This window comes from Arvicanthis niloticus, chromosome 20, assembly GCF_011762505.2.
Source record: "Arvicanthis niloticus isolate mArvNil1 chromosome 20, mArvNil1.pat.X, whole genome shotgun sequence".
NCBI lineage: Eukaryota > Metazoa > Chordata > Mammalia > Rodentia > Muridae > Arvicanthis > Arvicanthis niloticus.
In genome coordinates this window covers 19,952,545-19,971,768 of record NC_047677.1, presented here as the reverse complement: position 1 = coordinate 19,971,768, position 19,224 = coordinate 19,952,545, and positions in this window count along the sequence as shown.

The following is a 19,224-nucleotide window of genomic DNA, read 5'->3' as shown; positions in this document are numbered from 1 at the left end:
AGTCGTGCTGTTGACTTTTTGTGGCAGTATAGTAAAGAAAGATGCAAACACACAACAGTGCAACCTGGGTGACCTTACTCAGTTTAACCACTTTTCTTCATTAGGGTCAAAGAAATTAGTCCCTTGGTGAGCTTTGTTTTTCCTCAGTAGTATGAGGACCAAAAGGGATTGCAAACAGGAGTCAGAAGCAGAACAAAGTCATTATGTAAAATTACTGAATTCATAGGATGCATTCATCATTGTATCAGGTTATTTGTGAACTATTTTAATCTAAATATTTTATGAATAAGTTTTTATTTTATGCCTCAAACTCTTTAACGATGAAGGAAATAAGGCCTGGAAAAGTTAAGTCATTTGCATAAGGTCCCAAAGTGATAACACAGGCTAGAGGTTAGGGCTCAGCTTATCTTTCCTGTTGTGGGGGTGTGACAACCTGTCCTCTACACCATGAGTCACATCATGGAATAGCTACTTTGCTAAGCTAACTGAAGCATCTTTAGTGGTAAACACAGTATGTAGCTGAGACAGCAGAAAGCAAGACATGACAGCTTCTAGACAATGTGTAGCCTGCAATTATAAAAAATCAATCTACGCTGTGGCCGGCTAGTCTTGGTCTTTTCCCAGCCCTGTATGTAGCCTGAGACCAAGGCCATATGTTTCTCCTAGCCAACACCTCTCCAGAGCTCTTAGATTACTCTCACCAGCCTGTGCTACTCTGCAGTAACCTCTCTGACCCAATGTGGCTCACCTCTCTGGCTCACCTGAGTCACCATGAATGGAAAATACCAGATAAACTTAATTTAGAATCAACAGATAACACAACCACTGAGCATGGAACCTATCGTCCTAAACTCATCCACTTTTCTAAGTTGGAAATCTTCCAGTGGTAGAATCTGCCACCAGATCTAACAGTCTCCAGTCTACATCCTGTTCTTCTCACTCCAGCCTCACTGCTCCTGGAAGGCCCGCCTCCTCCTTTTCACACAACGATTGGCTTCTTGTTCTCTTTTTTAGCCAATCAATTAATTAGGGGAAAATTCTGCTACAACAGCATGTTAGAAGTCAATTCTTACTTATATATACTAAAACTTAAATCTCATCAATATAACATCTAATAAATTAAATACTAAAGTTATAAAAGTTAAAACATATAAAGCTTTGATTGTTTTTCTATTTACATTACGTAGTGTGACTGCTCCATAGTCAGTACCTTCACATTTCAATCCTTCCCTAGGTGAGCATAGTGTCGACAATTACCTGTCCAGTGAGAACACATTTTGCATACATGAGGTGCAAACGCCATTCTTTACCAATTTCTATTCACATGAGCTCACAAGGACTCCACATGTTTACTTAATACTTACTGTACACCAAATACTTCTGTATCTACTCATAGAAAAGTGATTTATTATAAGAATTGCCTTGTGTACAGCTCTTCAATTAATATAGGATATATATATATATCGTTAATTCCATTCCACGAACAAAAAGTTCCCAAGACTTAATGTTGCTAATTCTTTTCCTTAAAGTCAAACAACTAGTAAGTGGCAAAGCTCAGTCTGGTTCAATATGGGATGAATCAATGCTTTAGGACAGCACCGCTCTAGAGACTCAGAATGGTGACAGCTTGAGGCAGGGTTGCCATCAAGGGAAAACACATGTCAACATGCCACTTCTCTGCTTTACCAAGGCTAGCTTCATTTGAATGAATTGCCAATACACCTATATGCTTGCACATTGAGGATCTATAACATTGAGTAGGAAAAAAAGTGAAGCCTAGAAGAAGGGAGAAGACAACCAAATGAAGAGTGATCCAGCATAGCTAATATATATATATATATTGCCTATGCACTTCAAGCAAGCAATAGTCACTCCTCTGAGCTCCTTATTTTCCAAGAAAGTATGTTATTGAGCCAAAGACTGTGGCTGGGAAATCATTGTAATTACCCGCACATGGACAAATGAGGCAGGATGATTGTAAATTTGAAGTCAGCTGAGGTATTTAGGGAGCTTCTACTTCAATTTTTAATTTAAATCTTATTTTTCTTTGAAAATAAAAATAAAGGCACAGTGAGCTAAAATGGCTTTTGTGTTGGTTACCCTAAGGAATGCTCTCCTAGCACTTTGCAGTGCAGATCCAAGATTTTATAACGAAGAAATGCTACAAGGGCTTGGAGGATGACACTTCATTGTCCCTATTTCTCAACAAGCAATTTTATAGGATGGTGGCACAGAAATCAGAATCCCCAAGACTTAATACAACATTAATGAGAGAAGAAGGTTTTGTCTTGCTTAAATTCTAATCTACTCCAAGTTAGGTATTGGAGGAACCTGGAATCTAGTTCCTTTCTGTTTATAACAATTCTATTCTACAGTTCTTCATCTCTATCCAAGTCCAGGCAGAGAGTGCACATATGTCCTGAGATGCATGAACTCTTCCATTCATACATAGATCAGTGTGCCTTCAGCTGCATGATCACAACCTGATGGGCAAGAGATTAGGAAATATGAGAAAGTGGGTGGCTAGATGGTGCCAGGCATTGTCCCTGCCATGCTCCCTGCAATGGAGAAAGCTTTTTGTCTCTCTGCCTCTTTTCTCCACACATTTCTATTATGCTCCTTAATTGGAGGAGATTTCTATCTCCCCAAACATAGCAGAAGTGAAAGAACACTCTTTAAGAAAGTATTTCTTTTTCATAATGACAAGCTTGAGAAAATATTTGAAATCCTATTTGAAATCAGCTTGACAGAGAATAGATAGTACACTTGCTCAATTTCCCTTGAAACCTCTAAAAAAAACTGTCAATGCCCTCGTTATGTTTGTATCTTGGCATTTAAAAGCAGAAAACTCTAGAAGGATATTAGAAATATACCATGATATTTTTATAGTTCAGTCAATAAGCTACTATTAGGGTAACTATCTTTATTTTATGAAAAAAAAAAACCTCTAGATTGGTTGACAATGCATTTTGGTAGAGAATAATATTTATTCGTTTTAGTGAATACTTAAAATTATCTCTTTGGATCCCTCAAGACCCACTGTAAAATTTGGCCTTATAATGAATGTGCTGTCTTCAGCAGGCACTCCCCTTGACCAGCTTCATAATCATTAAGTATTCATATGGGGCTTACTGGGTTCACTTCTGCTCTTTACCTCAAATTGTACACCAAACACAATTAAAGAATAGCGAATACTTACTTGGAACTAAGGGAGTTTGGGGATATACAGTTGTAATTTCAAAGATAAAACTGGGAAGATTCCAGGCAAGCATGTGTTTACTCTCTGAAGGGGTGTTCTGTCACAGGTTTGTTGCCTTCTTTCTGGCACCATGTTTATTCACATCTGTTATCTAAACCTTGTGGGGAAAAAGGCATGGTGACGTATTTTTAGGGGCATACAAGAGGAAGTAGATTCCTATTAAATATATCTGAGGGAATGGACCTCGACCTTTGGAGTGAATCTTCACCATAAATAACAGCAGAAGAACAACCATTCACTTTTCACAATCGTCTCATTATACATAAACAGTTTCTACTTGATTTTAAATTAAGATAATGTAACAAATTATTCTCCATACCTATTCCAATTTGGCTTCCAGACTGCTATTTTTTTTTTTTTTTCATAGTAAAGGAAAAACAAACCAGACAAGGAGTGAGGTTCTTTTGGACTGGCAAAGTTCATACCATCCACATCTGCCCACTTTCTTCCTGATGATAGCTGGCATTCTTTTTTTCAATTTGCTTTTTTAGTGTCCTGAACACATGAGGTGAAAAGGTAAAAACTCTGGCATAACATTCAAAAGCTAAGAACTTGTAAAGTTTGTCTAAGAAAAAGGAGCTTTGCTTTTAAAATAACCTATTCTCCTTCACCTTGTTTGAATGAAAAGATGTCATCTTCTAAAATATAGAACCCAAGCTTTTGCTGTCATTTGGTCAGCCCCCATAACCCCTCTGAAGAATTTCACTGAGTTCTCTTCTCCCTCGGCAAACATGCGGCACCAAGATATAAAGACAAAGTATAATGGAAACTCACTTCCAATCATGGAACCATAGAAAGAGATGTTAGATTTTACAGAGTGGCTCGTGGTCCCTTAAGTGCTGTTGAGGTAGATGGAGAATGAAATCAGCTTGGAGGAAAGCAGACATGAGATGTGGGAACAGGGAGAACGTGGATAGAGATAGAGTGTGAAAGGGCTAGCGAGGCTGCCGGAAAGATGAGCCTGCAGAGATAACCTTTGTGGTCTTCGATCTAGCCTGTGCACTCCTCTTCGAACTTTTCAGTATGAACTCCGTATTTCCCATTGGTTAAGTTCGAATTATGTTGCTTCTAAACAAAAGTACCGTTGTTAGGATGCTGTGTGTTAGTTCCCATTGCTGCGTGAATACCTTACAAAAGAGCCTGAAAACAGCAGCGATGGAAAAATGTTCCCTTTGCTTATGGCTTTAGAGGTTTCTAGTTGAGGATTAGAGAGGCTTTTAAGCCTTTCCTGGGGGTTGCCAGGAGATGATGGCAGGGAACACACAGCACAACAAAACTGCTCACCTTCTGACTCAGAAGAGAAACCAAGTAAGGAAATGCCCTTAGAAGGCATGATCAATGATGCAGAGACCTCTTACTGGACTTTCAGTTCTTAAAGTTATCACTATTTCCATAAGCACACAAGCCTTTGGGACATTCAAGATATCAAATATCATCTTTTCCTAAGAAAATTATCCCTTATTTTTTTCCTACCTTTTCTTTTCTCCTCCTTCCCCTCCTCCTCTCTTCCTCCTCTTTCTTCTCCTCCTTCTCCCCCTTCACCTCTCCTCCTTCTTCTCCTCAACCTCCTGCTTGTCCTCCTTTTCCTCTACCTCTTCATCCTCTTCCTCCTTCTCCTTCTCTTTTCTTTCCTTTTTTTTGTTTGTTTTTTGACTCCTAGCTCTCTTAATTGACATCTCAGTTTGGTTTCCTTGCCACTCAGTGTCCATGGTTTTGAAGAGGGGAGAGGAAGTAGCCGAGGAAGTGCTGACCATGGAGCTCAGGACCTCAATGCATGCTAGGCAAGTGCTGTATCACTGAGTCCAGCCCTTCTTCCTACACAGTTGCGTTGCTTCCTGGTTCTTACAGATTCCCAATACTTATTTAACTCACAAAAATATTATTTGGGGCATTAGATCAAATTTGCAGCTTATAAACGTTAAGAGTAGTAGGTAGATGCTTTGTAATATTTAGCTGTTAGATAAAACAATATAAAACAACAGCAACAACAATAAACCAAGAAACATATCCAGGTCCTAGAAAGATTGCTTAGTGGTTTGCCTCTACTGGCACCACATTCATGTGCCCATACACATGTACAGATATTTATACATAATCACAAATGTGTTTTTAAAGTCTTAAAAATTAAAAATCTCTAAAATGTATCTATATGTAGACTGTAAATAAAAGAGGCAAAACATGTAACATAAACTCCTTGCCATTTAAAAATGATCAGATGCCTTAAGCCACGTAAGAGTTTGTATATAATATTGTGTATTTTTCTACTGTTTTCAATTTTCATTTAATATTCATAGCAGAAATGAACCATGTTTTTCTTCATTAGTTACATAATAAAAATTTAGTAGTACTATAATAAACATATTGAAACCAACTATTTAGTTATAGATCTATTTTATTTAGTGGTTTAGGAGTGATCCAATTTGTGTAACCTGTGTTCTATGGTTGGCCATATTGGTTGTAGATGATCTTGGATTGTTACAAAACAAACCAACAAACAAAAACAGCTGCAGTAAGTAACTTTCTTAGCATCCTACTTACGCAAATGTGTATCTTTTGAAGGTGGTGCTACTCTTAACACATGTATCTGTATATGAATAACTGTAACCTTAATTTATCCTCCCTTGGACTTACATCAGTGTATGAACGTGTTATCTTGATAATAACATCACCCAAAACACTAATCAAATATCAAATACTTTCCACGTTAAATGAGAATGGCACTGTATGGAGGCTTTGAGCTGCAATTCTCATTCTGAATGTGAAGCTGGGCATCTTCTCATCTGTTCAGATCATTGGTTTTTTTTTTCTTCTTCTTCTTTAAATGAAAAGCATTGACTCTATCATTGTCTTCCCCTTTTCATGTATTAATAAATTGGGAATTTTAATATTTAGCCTTGATACAATAAAGGTAAGAATTTTTGTCTGCATGCCTTTTGTATTTGAGGGAAGCATACGGTAGTATTTTATATAATTTTGTCCTAGTTAGGGTTTCATTGCTGTGAAGTCACACCATGACCGCAGAAACTCTTATAAAAGAAAACATTTCACTGGGGCTGACTTACAATTTCAGAGGCTTAGTCCATTACCATCACGGCTGGTGACATGATGGTATATGTGCAGACATGGTACTGGAGAAGCTGATCTGCAGGTAGCAGAAGACTGTGTGCCACATTGGGTACAGCTTGAATATATAAGACTTCAAAGCCTGTCTCCACAATGACATACTTCCTCTAACTAGGCTTCATCTACTCCAACAAGGCCACACCTCCTGGTATTGCCACTCTCTATGGTCAAGCATTTAAACACACGAGTCTATGGGGGCTATTTCTACTCAAACCACCACAAACATTAAACATAAAAATAAAATTTATAAGTGGTGGTTTAGAGATAATTTTAGAGGACTTTTTCTGTGAAGGGTTAGAAAAGCATTTCCTTAATTTTTTTCTCCTAGTATGTTTGTTCTTTAGTGTTTCAGAATTATACCTGAGAAGCAGGGATAAGAACAGATCTATCTTAACATTATGTATTAAATTGTTAGGTATATTTCCCAATAAATTTCGATTTACATTGCCGCTATTTTTATACTTCATTGGTCTTATTTTCTAGTGAGTTTAGATAAGTATTTTACTTAATAGTAAAATTTATTATGTCCCAACACCAGGCATGGCCTTTAGTTAAAGCAGCAAGGACAATAGATGGTCCTCACAAAGTCTCACATAGGCAAGAAGATGATGAAGGCAGTCTTCAAATAGAGAAGCCCTGTGGTCTCACACAGAAAACTCCAGAATGACGGACGGTATGGAAAACCTGCTGCTGGAGACAGGTTCCTCAAATAGAATGCTCAAGCCACTAAGCATTTTTCTAATTCCAGCTCTGATCGGCCGCACAATTTTGGTTGCTTCCACAGCAATTCTTTGGCCACTATGTCAATGTCTTGGGACATTTGTCTGAAATCATTGACTGATCATTTGGGATAGAGCTGCTGGAGAAACACTGTTTAGATGAGTGTGTATCTATTCAGGTGAGAGGCAAACAGAATGAGGAAGTTCTTCCCAGTTCACACATGGTACTGATAGGGTCCAGTATTGAGAATTCTTTTTGCCAGAAAGTCATTACTTGGTACAAATTTCAAAGGTGGTTCTTGTTTCTCAAAACAATGAAGGCTCCAGGAACAGAGCTCAAGTTAATTCTATTACAATCTACTTTGGTAAGAGGATCAGAATCCAAAAGATCTAACGCTGTGTGTGTATGTAGTGGTGTGTGTGTGTGTGTGTGTGTGTGTGTGTGTGTGTGTGTTAAATGTGCATGATACATGCTGTGTGTGTGTTGTGTATGCAGTATGCTTGTATGTGCGTGAATGTGGTGAATGTGTGTGTGTGTGCATGTGTTCTGAGTGATATATTTGTATAGGTGTGTGCTGAGTACATGTGTATGTGTGGTATGTGTGGTATATGTATGCATATGTGTGACATTTGTGTGTTATGTATGTGCATGTGGTGTGTTTGCATGTGTATGCATGGCATGTGGGGTGTGTGTGTGTGTTCACCTCAAAGTATGTGCTATGATCCAGGCTGTTCTTACCATAGCTGTCTCGATTTATAAGCGCCATAACTGCTGCCCTGGAGTGACCCTGTTCGCTTTTCTCCATATTGTTTACTTATAGAGGAATAAAACCATTTAATCTTTGGAGTGGTATGTGGCACTGTGTGACATGGAACCCCAGCATAGTCAATGGCATAGATTTTGAGATAAATACAACACATTCCACACTGGATTAAAGTTCATATATAAACTTCGTTTTTCTCTCCTAAGTTATGGTCTTGCTTCCATCTTTGGCCACACTACTTGGGTAAGTGCACAATAATTTGCACCTGTGCAAATGCAACTCCACTTGTCTTTTCCTTAGTCTCAGAGAATCTCATTTCCACAGTGGCCAATTTTTCTCATCATGTTTTTCTACAGCAGTGCAAGAAAGCATTCCTTTTTCAGGCCACACATTGTCCCCTCCTTAATTTCTTTAAAATATCTTACTATAGAGAACCATGTTTCATCGTTACAAGCACAAATTCTGCAGGACTCCTGGTGTATATCAAGGGCTCACACCTCCCTCCAAGGGACTGAGTGCTGTGCTTATAATCTTTTAAGAAATTATATGAACTCCAGACCACTGTGCCTTTAGTAAATAGAAGGTTTATCTGGGCTTATTTGGCTTTGCTAATGTAACGATTCTAGACCCTAGCCCCATAGATTCAAGATTCAAGTCATATGAGATAAAGCCTGATGCAGTTGTAATTTTTAATAAGTACACCGCATGGTTGATGTATTATTGATCTATAACTCAAGGAAAAGTTTTATAAACATAGACCTGTATAATTTTTGTTAATTTCCAGCTGCTTTTATTTCTGGGATGAGTACAGAACAGAGCACATTAACTTACTATTCTTTGACTTATCAGTTTGAACAAAGTTTTGATTAAACCACTATTTGTTTGTTAAAAAATAATTTTTTAAAAATTCTGTATATTTGATCATAGTTTCCCTTCCCCACAGCTCCACCTTACCTCCTATCCATCCAACTCCAGGCCTTCTTTCTCTCTCCTTGAAAACAAATAGGCAAATTTTTTTTTTAAAAAAGAATAGAAAAGAAAGATAACAAAATACACACACACACACACACACACACACACACACGCACACGCACACGCACACACACACACGCACACACACACACAACCAACACATAAAAACTTAAAAATTGGAAACCATACTATACAAAGAAAAAAACAAGAGAATGAAAACAAAACCAGCCTAAGTGATGAGACAAGTTAATTTTTATGTTAGCCATCTACTTCTGGATATGTGGCCTGCCCTTAAGCGTGGTTATTGCACCCAGTGAAACCCACTGTGGAAAACTAATGCTGCCTTTGCAGGTGGAAGTTAAGTGGTCATAGATTCTAGGTCCAGGGTGGGAGATCATATCCACCTCCCCTTCTAAGCACTGGGACTCTTTCTACTGTGAATCTGTGCAGGTCCTGTGCTGCCACCATCTCCATAAGCTCATATGTGCATAAGTGATTAGTTATTACACTGTATGTTATGTTTCATTGCTCGGTTATTTTTGCTCTTATACCAATCACTTGAAAGACATCAGTCCGCTTGTTGCTGGTTTCCAGTATGCTTCTTGACATTTGTTTCTTCCTTCTGATGCTTATTACTCCCTGCATTTTACCTGGCTACCTCTTCCCCTCTCTACCTGTACTCCAGGTACAGATGTAGAAGTCTGGCAAATATCTGGTCAATCAGAGCTGCACATTTTTCTTGTCCTTGACAATTTGTTCAAAGAGAAAAAATGACCCAGGCAGAGCCAGAACACTAATAGTAGCAATAGCACTACATTGGAGGTTCTCGAGTGCACTTTCAGCTACATTGGAAATCAAAATTGTAGAAATGGATTCATCCTGCCTCAACAGAAAATCTGGAAACAAAGTTAAACATTAGAAGAGAGCAGAACCTCCAAATACAAAGAAAACCTTTGTACTTTGGAATCTTGTCTGAGTTTCCAATGCAGCTGTACCCACAAGCTTAAGTTTTTGAATTGGTAAACTTTTGTTTTCCCACGATGTATTTTGGATTAGATTTTCTATCACATGTAATCAAAACAAAAAACTATAACATGATATGAACCAGTGACTAATAGTCTAGAATACAGTCTATTGAATATTGGTTTGCTTTACATCTTGACACCTAATTCATATATGTATATATGCATGTGTTATATTATATATATATACACACATATACATATGTACATATATACATATATATACATATATATATACACATATATATTAACCTTTTTCCTAATTCATGTATGTATGTGATATATATATATGTATATATATATATTTCATATACACATATATGTATTGTGGAGCTATTAGCTTGCACATGAGGGCAGGCATGGGTCATGTTGGGCGGAGTTGTGGATCCCACAGCTCAAAGGAGCAGAAGCCCGGGTGTGGAGAGATCCCAGTCTGAAGTCCTACGGGGACAGGGTTTTTGAGTGGGTGTCTCCAGGCTGAGGTGGCTGACCTGGAGGCCTGTGTTCTTTGTTTGGGCCCCCAGATGCCTCTGGAAGCCGCAGAAGAACAGAGACTGTGAGAATGCAGGTGGGACCGGTCAGCAGCCGAGAGAGAGAGAGAGAGAGAGAGAGAGAGAGAGAGAGAGAGAGAGAGAGAGAGAGAGAGAGAGAGAGAGAGAGAGAGAGACCCTGAGAGTGCCCCGCGGGTCGAGACTCTTTGTTACTGGGCCTTGCTTGACTAGCTCAGATAGCTTGCTTGAATGGTGGCCTCCATGGCAGGAATGTAGAGAAATCCTCAGCGGAGATTAGGCTAGGTGATGGCAGCAACGATGGTTCATTAGTTAAAGGCCTTCTCCACGGTTCCCCATGGCGGGGCCCCAAAGACACGAGGAAGTCCATGGTTTTAAAGGGTTTATTGTCATGGCAGAAAGTGGATGAATCTGGCTGCACCCCCCACCCCCAGGGTGGGCTTTTGGTTAAATACTGTTTGTAAGGAGGTAGGTATGGGAAGGAATACTTAATTGGCTACACCCTCTGGCCTTCAGTTATCTCATTAATATGGAAATCTTTTGAGGCTCTGTCACCAGTAGTCATGCCCTCTACCTGTGGAGGGGCTGGTAGGGATGTTGTCCTACATGACTGAAAGGCACTGATCAATGGAGGTCTTGGCCCCATGTCAGGAGCCTGGGAGCATGGCGAAATGCATGCTGTCCCTTTGTAGGGTCTCCAGCCATTTGTAGCCAGTGCTCTACCAGAAACCAAGCTATCCTTACACGGTCCCACAATGCATCACTTGGTTTTTATGGTTCTATAGACAGCTTTAGAGGAATGAATTTACACGTTTAATTTTCTATCCCCAAAAGCAGGTATCAGAATATACTGAAAATTTAGGTACCCAACAAGTGTTTATTGAATAAAGTTAAAAATATTGAGATTTTATACTTTCGTAGTGATATTTGTGTGTGTGCGTGAGTGTGTGTGTGTGTGTGTCTGCATGTAATAGTGACATCAGTCATTTCAGGATGTATGTAGGATGGATATTCTCATCCCTTTTTTTGGATGTTTACTGATTTTTGTCACTCTCATTTCTAAAAACATCTTCTGATTCTTCACTTTTATTTGTGTTCTGAGGAGCCAGCCCCTTTCTCTTTGATTTGTATCAAACAGCCACCTGCATTCATTGCTTATTCATTTTCATCTTTGATTACATTATATAGTTTTTCATTTTTAATAGCAATTTAGAGTCATTCAGGCTGTTTTCTATAAGGATTCTCATCCTCTCAGGGGCGATCAGGATGAATTTACTTCCTGACACCTGGGGATATATATTCATCATCTGTATTTTAATGTGTATCCAAGACTGTTTCCTCTACCAGATGATATGGGTGGGGGGAAACTAAGTAAAACTACTCCCTACAAATAATTTCAAAGATCAAGGAAACCAACAGATCACCTGTCATTGTGCAATCATTGAATAACTGAAAGTACATCAAATGGGAACTCTGATTTCTGAGAGAGACGCTATAAACAAATATAGGATGAGACACATAGGATTCTGCCCTTTGAGAACAATTATTGAGGGGGTAAAAAACAATGTAAGACAAGCAACCCCCTCACAAAACAAACCTGATGCAAAGCAAAGTGACAAATCGTTGTTAGAATGAGTAGGGTATGATGACGCTTGACATGGGCAATTCAGTCTGGACATTGAATGGAGAGTAATAACTTTAAAGATGAGAACATGGTACTCAAATGGAGGAAGCCATAACAAGTTTGTGGATACCTCTGCTCTTGATTCTATATGCCATGTATTGCAGGAATCTTCCTGGAATAAGCACTTACAATGCTAATGAGTATGGAAGAGACGAGCCATCACTGGTGGACAGAAGCCAGGATAGCTCCTGAAGGGTTTCCATGTGGGGTCCAGTCTGTGTTCTCATTTTCTACATTGAAACCACAATATGGGGCAGGAAAGCAAGCAAGACTTTTCAGATTTTACAGAAGAGTTCATGGCATTCCCCTTCTACATGCAGGTTGTTAAGGGCCATGACCCATTGTTTCAGCTATTCCTCTAGGCCATTTTGTACCAGAAAGCAAGTGACATCGTGCTTTGCAAATAGACAGTACAAAACAGTAAATCACCAGATATGTCAATAAATAAATATCTAATAATAATTATTATTTCCTACGTTATTCTACTTAACTCTACCCTCTTCACTTTCATAACACTTTGTGAATTTATCATGTAGAAGTGGATTGTTATGCTCTTGTCCTCCATGGGCTCTCATTCATATCTTTAGCTTTAGTCCTTTGTAGTAACTTTGTGGCATTTTCTTACTCTGTTCCAGACTGTTTAGCATAAAAATGGCATTTTCATTTTAAATCATGAATTTATTTTAATCTATAATCAAGTCTAATTTTCTAGGACTTTTGGGAGAACAATTTTTTTAGGACTTTTGCTTAGCAATGAATCTATTTCTCTCTAAAGAGTGACTATATTTTCCTGAATAATACATCAGATTTTTTTCTGATCAGAGTAGAAAGCTGGCTACGGTGAACTTGTAGGATGTCTCTTGCCGCAGCATCAGTGGGCAAGGACGCTGTCAGGGCCATTTCTAGAAGGACTAGGAAAAGTACAGGTGTTCTCTTATTTCTCAAATCTAAGGGATGTAAGTATTGTTGGGCTTCTCTTCCTGGGAGCATGTCTAAGTCAGGGGCTGATAATAGCAATTATCACTAACACTGTCTCCTGGGCATCAGTTGTAAATATCCTTGGGGCAGGTGAAGTGTGTACCATTAAGAGTTACTGCTCTTCTAACACTAACCACCTTTAGATTGGTACAATGTTTTTCACTTCCACACAGTGGGCTTTTCTTATGACATGATCAGTTAAATATGTTCTATTTAAACATGGCCCACTTAAAATATACCTTCTGTGTTAGTCAGGCTTTGGTCATTCATCCCGACTCCAGTGTAAGTAGCCTGGCTTGCACGCCGCGTATTCAGCAATACTGACCTAGGTAAAATAGCTCGTGGCTGGCATAAGCCTCTCTGGCTTATAAAATAACAGAACTCTGCTGTGGAGGAGTGAGCCATAGCGGAGGATGCGGGGAGGGGATATTAGAATAGATGTGCATCAGGCTTGCCTCCTGGCTTAGCCGCCAAGTTCTTGTACTAATGCTGGCTACCAGCAGGCAGCCTGACCCCATCCAGGTGTCCTCATCTCGGCAGGCTCTCCTGCATGACTGGAGCTCCAGAGTTCCCCTCGCGGCCATGCTAGTCCCCATACCATTTTTGTCCACCCGGCGATCAGCCACCACACCCATCACCCATCACCCATCACCCATCACCCGGTGGTAAATCAAAACTCTAGATGCTTAAAGTTAACCAATGGATTTATATATATCAATATATTCTCAATACACAAGATGCCCACACAATTTAGAAAGTTATCCCAATTTTCCTAACCTTTAGATTTCATATCTACCTATTTACTTAAAGCCATTCAGGTTCACGTGGGCTGCCATTTCGCCTTCCTCGCTCTCCCCACCTGTCTCCCTGTGTCCCTGTCTCTGCCACTCTTAGCTCTGCCTCCCCTTTCCCTATCCAATCACAGGCCTCCCGCCGCAAATAGATTGGATAAGGAAATTTCTGCTACAGTGTGCAACTGGATAAGAGAAGATAATTTTAAAAATAGGGCCTAAGGCATACCAGAGGCACTTTCCTTCATCTCTAGAAATTAGAGGCACAGATGGAGGAATGAGAAGATCAAGAAAAGAAGTTAACTTAAGTCTCTATCAGACATACAGAACCATGAAGTAGATCAAACTGTGGATTAAACCAGGATGTTTGAATTTCTCTGCGAACTCTGTAATTGAGGGAAGCTTCAGGGCAAAGTAGTCTGCCATGGCATTGCTTCATGTTTTAAGTTGTTCCCTAAGTGGGGAAAAATATCTTCCAAGGCTTTTATATGTGTAGATTATCAATGTGTGGCCACATCAATGTGTAGATTAAGTAAGTGTGTCTTCAATTTCCTGCAGTGATTGAAAGACTGTTTTTAAAACTGTGAACATTTTTTTTTTGTATGTAGAAAACTTAATATTTTAAAAGAACATTGCTTGTGATTATAGATATGTTGATACTTGGAAAGTAGTTATTATAGGTTTAATAGCATAATTGGACTGGAAGTATTGCATCAGTATAGATGGCACTGCAGGGGAAGGGGCAGCCATCTTGTGACTGTATAGGAGCTGAAAGGAAGACACCATCATGGGCAAAATATCATCCTCGGGGAAATCTAATGGGGGTGTTTCCTTGGTGTTTTCAGGCTTAACAGTCTTTGCAGTCACTGAGGTCTGGGACTAGGAAGGTTCTGGTAAAGAAGCTGTCCTGAAATGTCTTGGGCCCACAGAGATCATGAGTCAACATATGGGAAGTGGACTGAATGACTAGGTGATTCCATACAGACTTCCTAGACTTTGTTAATCAGAATAAAATCTAGAGGTCCTTCAAATGGTCAGCTGGCATCAAAGGGCGGCCAATCAATTTCAGAGAACCTTGTGTTTGAAGAGCTTCATTTTTATTCCAAGGTCAGCAGAATTTCACGAATTTTCTTTTCAGGTTGCCAAGCATGGTTTATATAGAACCGGATCGGTCTCAAACTGGGACTGTAGGGACCCCAGGAGTTGGGGAGTTTATACATGTCTAGGCATGTATAGTATATAGGTCCTGGTGGTAAAAGGGGGTTCCTCTCTCAAGCAAGTACCCACAGACTGGCTGCCTTCCAACTGAAAAGGTCACACCTTAGGGCCAGATGTCCACCCTTGTGCTCCATCTTCTCCTATTATGGAAGGTGTATGTCTATTTAGGTGAAAGGACCTCAGAGAAACCTCAGGTTTATTTAAAGTTTGGAACAAGATTTTCTGCCCTCCGGAGTCTTCTCCTTCTCTTTCAGCTGCTAGCACCCACATTAACCCTGGGAATGACCTTGAGTACAGTGGATGAGTTAGCAGGGTGAGGACTGTCAGCCCTCCAGGAGCCCACATCTGGAGGAGGTATAGCGCCTAGGCAACTGTAGCCCAAAATATGATGGTTACCTCACCAGGAGAGATCTATGGGATGTCAGAAGTGATTATCTGTGGTATTCTCCTTAACATCAAGAAAGGCAACGTTTCAGAAATGGCTATTTAATGCATATCATCCAAAAAACATTTTTTACTGCATCACAGCTGCTTTCTCTCTCTCTCTCTCTCTCTCTCTCTCTCTCTCTCTCTCTCTCTCTAATTTCTCTCTCTCTGTGTGTGTGTGTGTGTGTCTGTGTATGTGATTCTTATTTGACATGAAGCAAGAACTTAAAGCAAGTGTCCGTGTGGTGTGTTGCTGGTGTGTTATCTGGAGGCCATAAGTGAAGCAGTCTGCTGCACTTTGGCTCCTACTGACTGGTGAGCCCCTCTCCCACAGTAGGTTCCTCCTGCATGCCCTGAGCAGGAGCTGCCTTTGCAGACACAGGAACCCGCCTTTAGTCAGCCTCCAGCCACCTGTGCTCTTTCCATCATGCTTTTGTTCCTTGTAGGAAAGTTTTTTGTTTTTTTTTTTTTTGTTTTTTTTTTTTTTCCCCTTTCTGAATGAGTGTGAAGATACGGAGAAAATAAAGCCAGGTGCATGTCCACAAAGTTCCAGAAAGCGACCAGGCAGATGAAATCTCTCAACCTAAGTTTCCCAGGAGGAAAATACCTCTGCTGACAGGAATAGTGGAGGCTAGACAATGATTCCTGGAGGAGATAAACAGCCCCCAGTCCCTGCTGACCGGTCGGACTCCTCCTCCTGGTGTCTGATCTCAGAGTAAAAGGTCACTGGACTAATACTGCACCTGCAGTCAGGGAGGGCCAGCCAGACTCAGTCTTCAAAAAGAGCGTTTGCGTAATTGATGCTAATTCGTATTGAGTCATATGCATCTTTTCACGGAGGGGCAGGTGGGAGCCTTTGTCACTGTCAAGGGCATTAAGCCGAGAACGAGTTTAGAAGTCTTTGTATCTATGTACATATGTCTGCAAAGTCCCAAGTACTGTGTGGAGGTTATTTGTGAAGAATATGTCATCAGAAATGAAACATGAACACCATCCAAAATGTCTTTTACTATTATAATGTGATGATCACAAGTCAGGTGAGTGACAAATGCTATCCAGTGCTGAAGGCCGAAATTCTGAGAAGTGTGATTTATGCCCGAGCCCTTGAACTCTGCTGCTGGGTCTCAAGTTGCCTGTGAGATGTCACAACACACCATCTGTACTCTGAGAGAGGGCAACAACAACTCTGGAGACCCTGAGAACCCCTAGAGATTTGCTTTCAAGGACATTCATTTGCTTTCTGGTTACTTATAGGGGGAGAGGCTCAGTGAGGCAGAAAAAGAAGAAATGACAAAGAAATCCCCCCCAGCTTGTAAGTAAAGCATGCCTGACTATGGCCGAATGTCAGAGCCACTGTGGAAATGCCCACTATTTTGTTTTGAAAAAGGAGCTTTAAAATGTTACATTTTTCTTGCTTCAGTCCATCTTTGGCATCTCACCCTGCCCCCAATGGAATTCAACTTAACGGTTTTTAAAGGTTGCTTTTATAGTAGAATAACATTGCAGAAACATAGTGATAGACTATGTTTATATTTGCAATTGTATTCCTGACCTTATTTTTGATTTATACAAACATCCCTTAACCTAGCTATTGATCCGAGAAGCAGGCTTTTCCAATTCATTCACGAATCAGAGGATTATTTAACCAGGATTTCTATGGAGGTGCATTCTGAGGTTTAACTTCCCTGGTACAGCGTTTTCCTTGTTGGTTGTCTAGCTTGCTGATTCCAAGGAAGGCTCTCCTCATGTCTGGTCCTTAATATGCAGATTTCTTTTCTTGACCGAGTGTTGTTGTTGTTGTTTTTTTTTTTCCTGTAGATTTTAAGTAATTAAATTATAGACAGTGGTGTAATTTTTTCAATTTTTATGTGTGAACTTGACATTTTTCTTTCTCCCCTCCTCCACCCCGCCTTTTCACTGCCATCAAATGCGGGGAAAAACACTTTCTTTTTATTTCTTCAATTACAACATTACTGTCTCCTCAGTCAGGGATTCCAAGTGCTCATTTATAATATAGGTCACAGGTTGTGGATGCCTGTGTTCTTTTCTCTTTTTTCTCCATATGCTATTTTGACAACTTGGAATCACAAGGTCTTCAAACTCACTAATATTTATTCAATCTCCTTCTGCAAACATTTCAGATTTTGTGTCTAGGAATTCTATTTGAATCTTTTTAAACATCTTCGATGAATCTTTAAACATGATTTTCACATTAATCTACTTTTTTGAATATTAAGGGATTATATAGTATAACATACCATATAGTTATAATTTTAATGTATCCTTATCCCTAATTTTAACACGTGTATGATTTATAAGCATGTTTCTGTAAATAATTTCATATTTCTTTGCATGTATGGTAATTTTTATTAGATTCCAATTTTAATTTTACTTTTCTAAAGTGTATATTAGGTCTCTAATAGCCCTGAGCCTGGCTGACAGGGAATGCAGCTAAATCACTTGGAAATATGTTGATTTGGCTTTGAAGTTCATTTTCCTGTTCTTCTATGTGATAGCCAATTCAGTTCTGAGGATGCTACTTACCACCCTCTGTGCCCTGAAAACCCTTTGCTCAGAGTGGGATGGTAAATTGTCCTTCTTCTTCTGAAGCTTTCCGGTTGCCTTGGCAACTCTCCCCAGCCTGCTGGAGTAATTTGTTTACAAACATATTCAGAGCCATTTTTAGCTGAAGCTTTGAGAAAGACCATATGCTTCCAGTGCTTTCTTTTCTTTCTAGAATTCCACTCTGAGAATTCTAACTACCTTGGCCTCTGTAACACCTTCCTCTTGTTTGCCCAAATTCCTATTCCCAATTACTTAGGTTATTATAAAGGAGATTCTCATGCAGATTGAATTATAATTGCTGGGGGCGAGGACCAATATTCTGCAGCTTCATAAGCTCCTCATAGATGCTATTGTCTCTGAAAACTACAGTCCTGAGAAAGCCTTTCTGGAGGTCCAGCAGGCTCATTTGCACACCCAGGGCCATCATCCTTTCTAACTTTGCCTGGGATGCAGAGATGCTTGTGGGGTCCTCCTCAATATCCTCATTGTTCCCATGTACCTACAGCTGCTTTCCAGCAGCCTACAATCAACTGTCACCAGCACGCTAGGCCAGGAAGAAAGAAACACTTAGCTTCAGACTCAAGAGACTCAAATATTGTTCCTGTTTCATTATCTATTTAATGAATAATAATTAAATCCACTTCGACAGGCCATTATAAGGTTCCAATTTACCCAGCAATAAATGCCTGCATATAGGCTCAAGATCTTTCTTTTCTTCCACTGTTTTCCCCTTTCTCTTCTATCCAAATAGCACTTGGGGTGGGGTGTATTGCAGCTTATTCTAACTTCTGCTAGTTGCAGTGTATTACACTTATTGAGATTACTTTTATTTTAAATTTTGTTGTCATGTTTGTCTAAGATTTTTGTTTCTTTTTGAGATTTCTAAATGTGTACATGCACACGCGCGTGCGCGCGCACACACACACACACAATCTTCTGTAATACCAACTTTTTATGGTGCATTGTTTTCTAAGATTGTTATTTTGATTATTCACACTTGCATATGATACTCAATGTTTAATTGCTTCCACTAAAAAATTTATAGGGGGATAGCTGTGTTATGAAGGTTTCTTCAGAGTGATAGCTTCTTGCTAATTCTGTAGTCATCAGTTAGGAGGAGTGTGGCTGCCCTACTTCTTGTAGAGCTTGTATTCACTTTGGAGATACTTTTATGCACTATACATTATACACAGA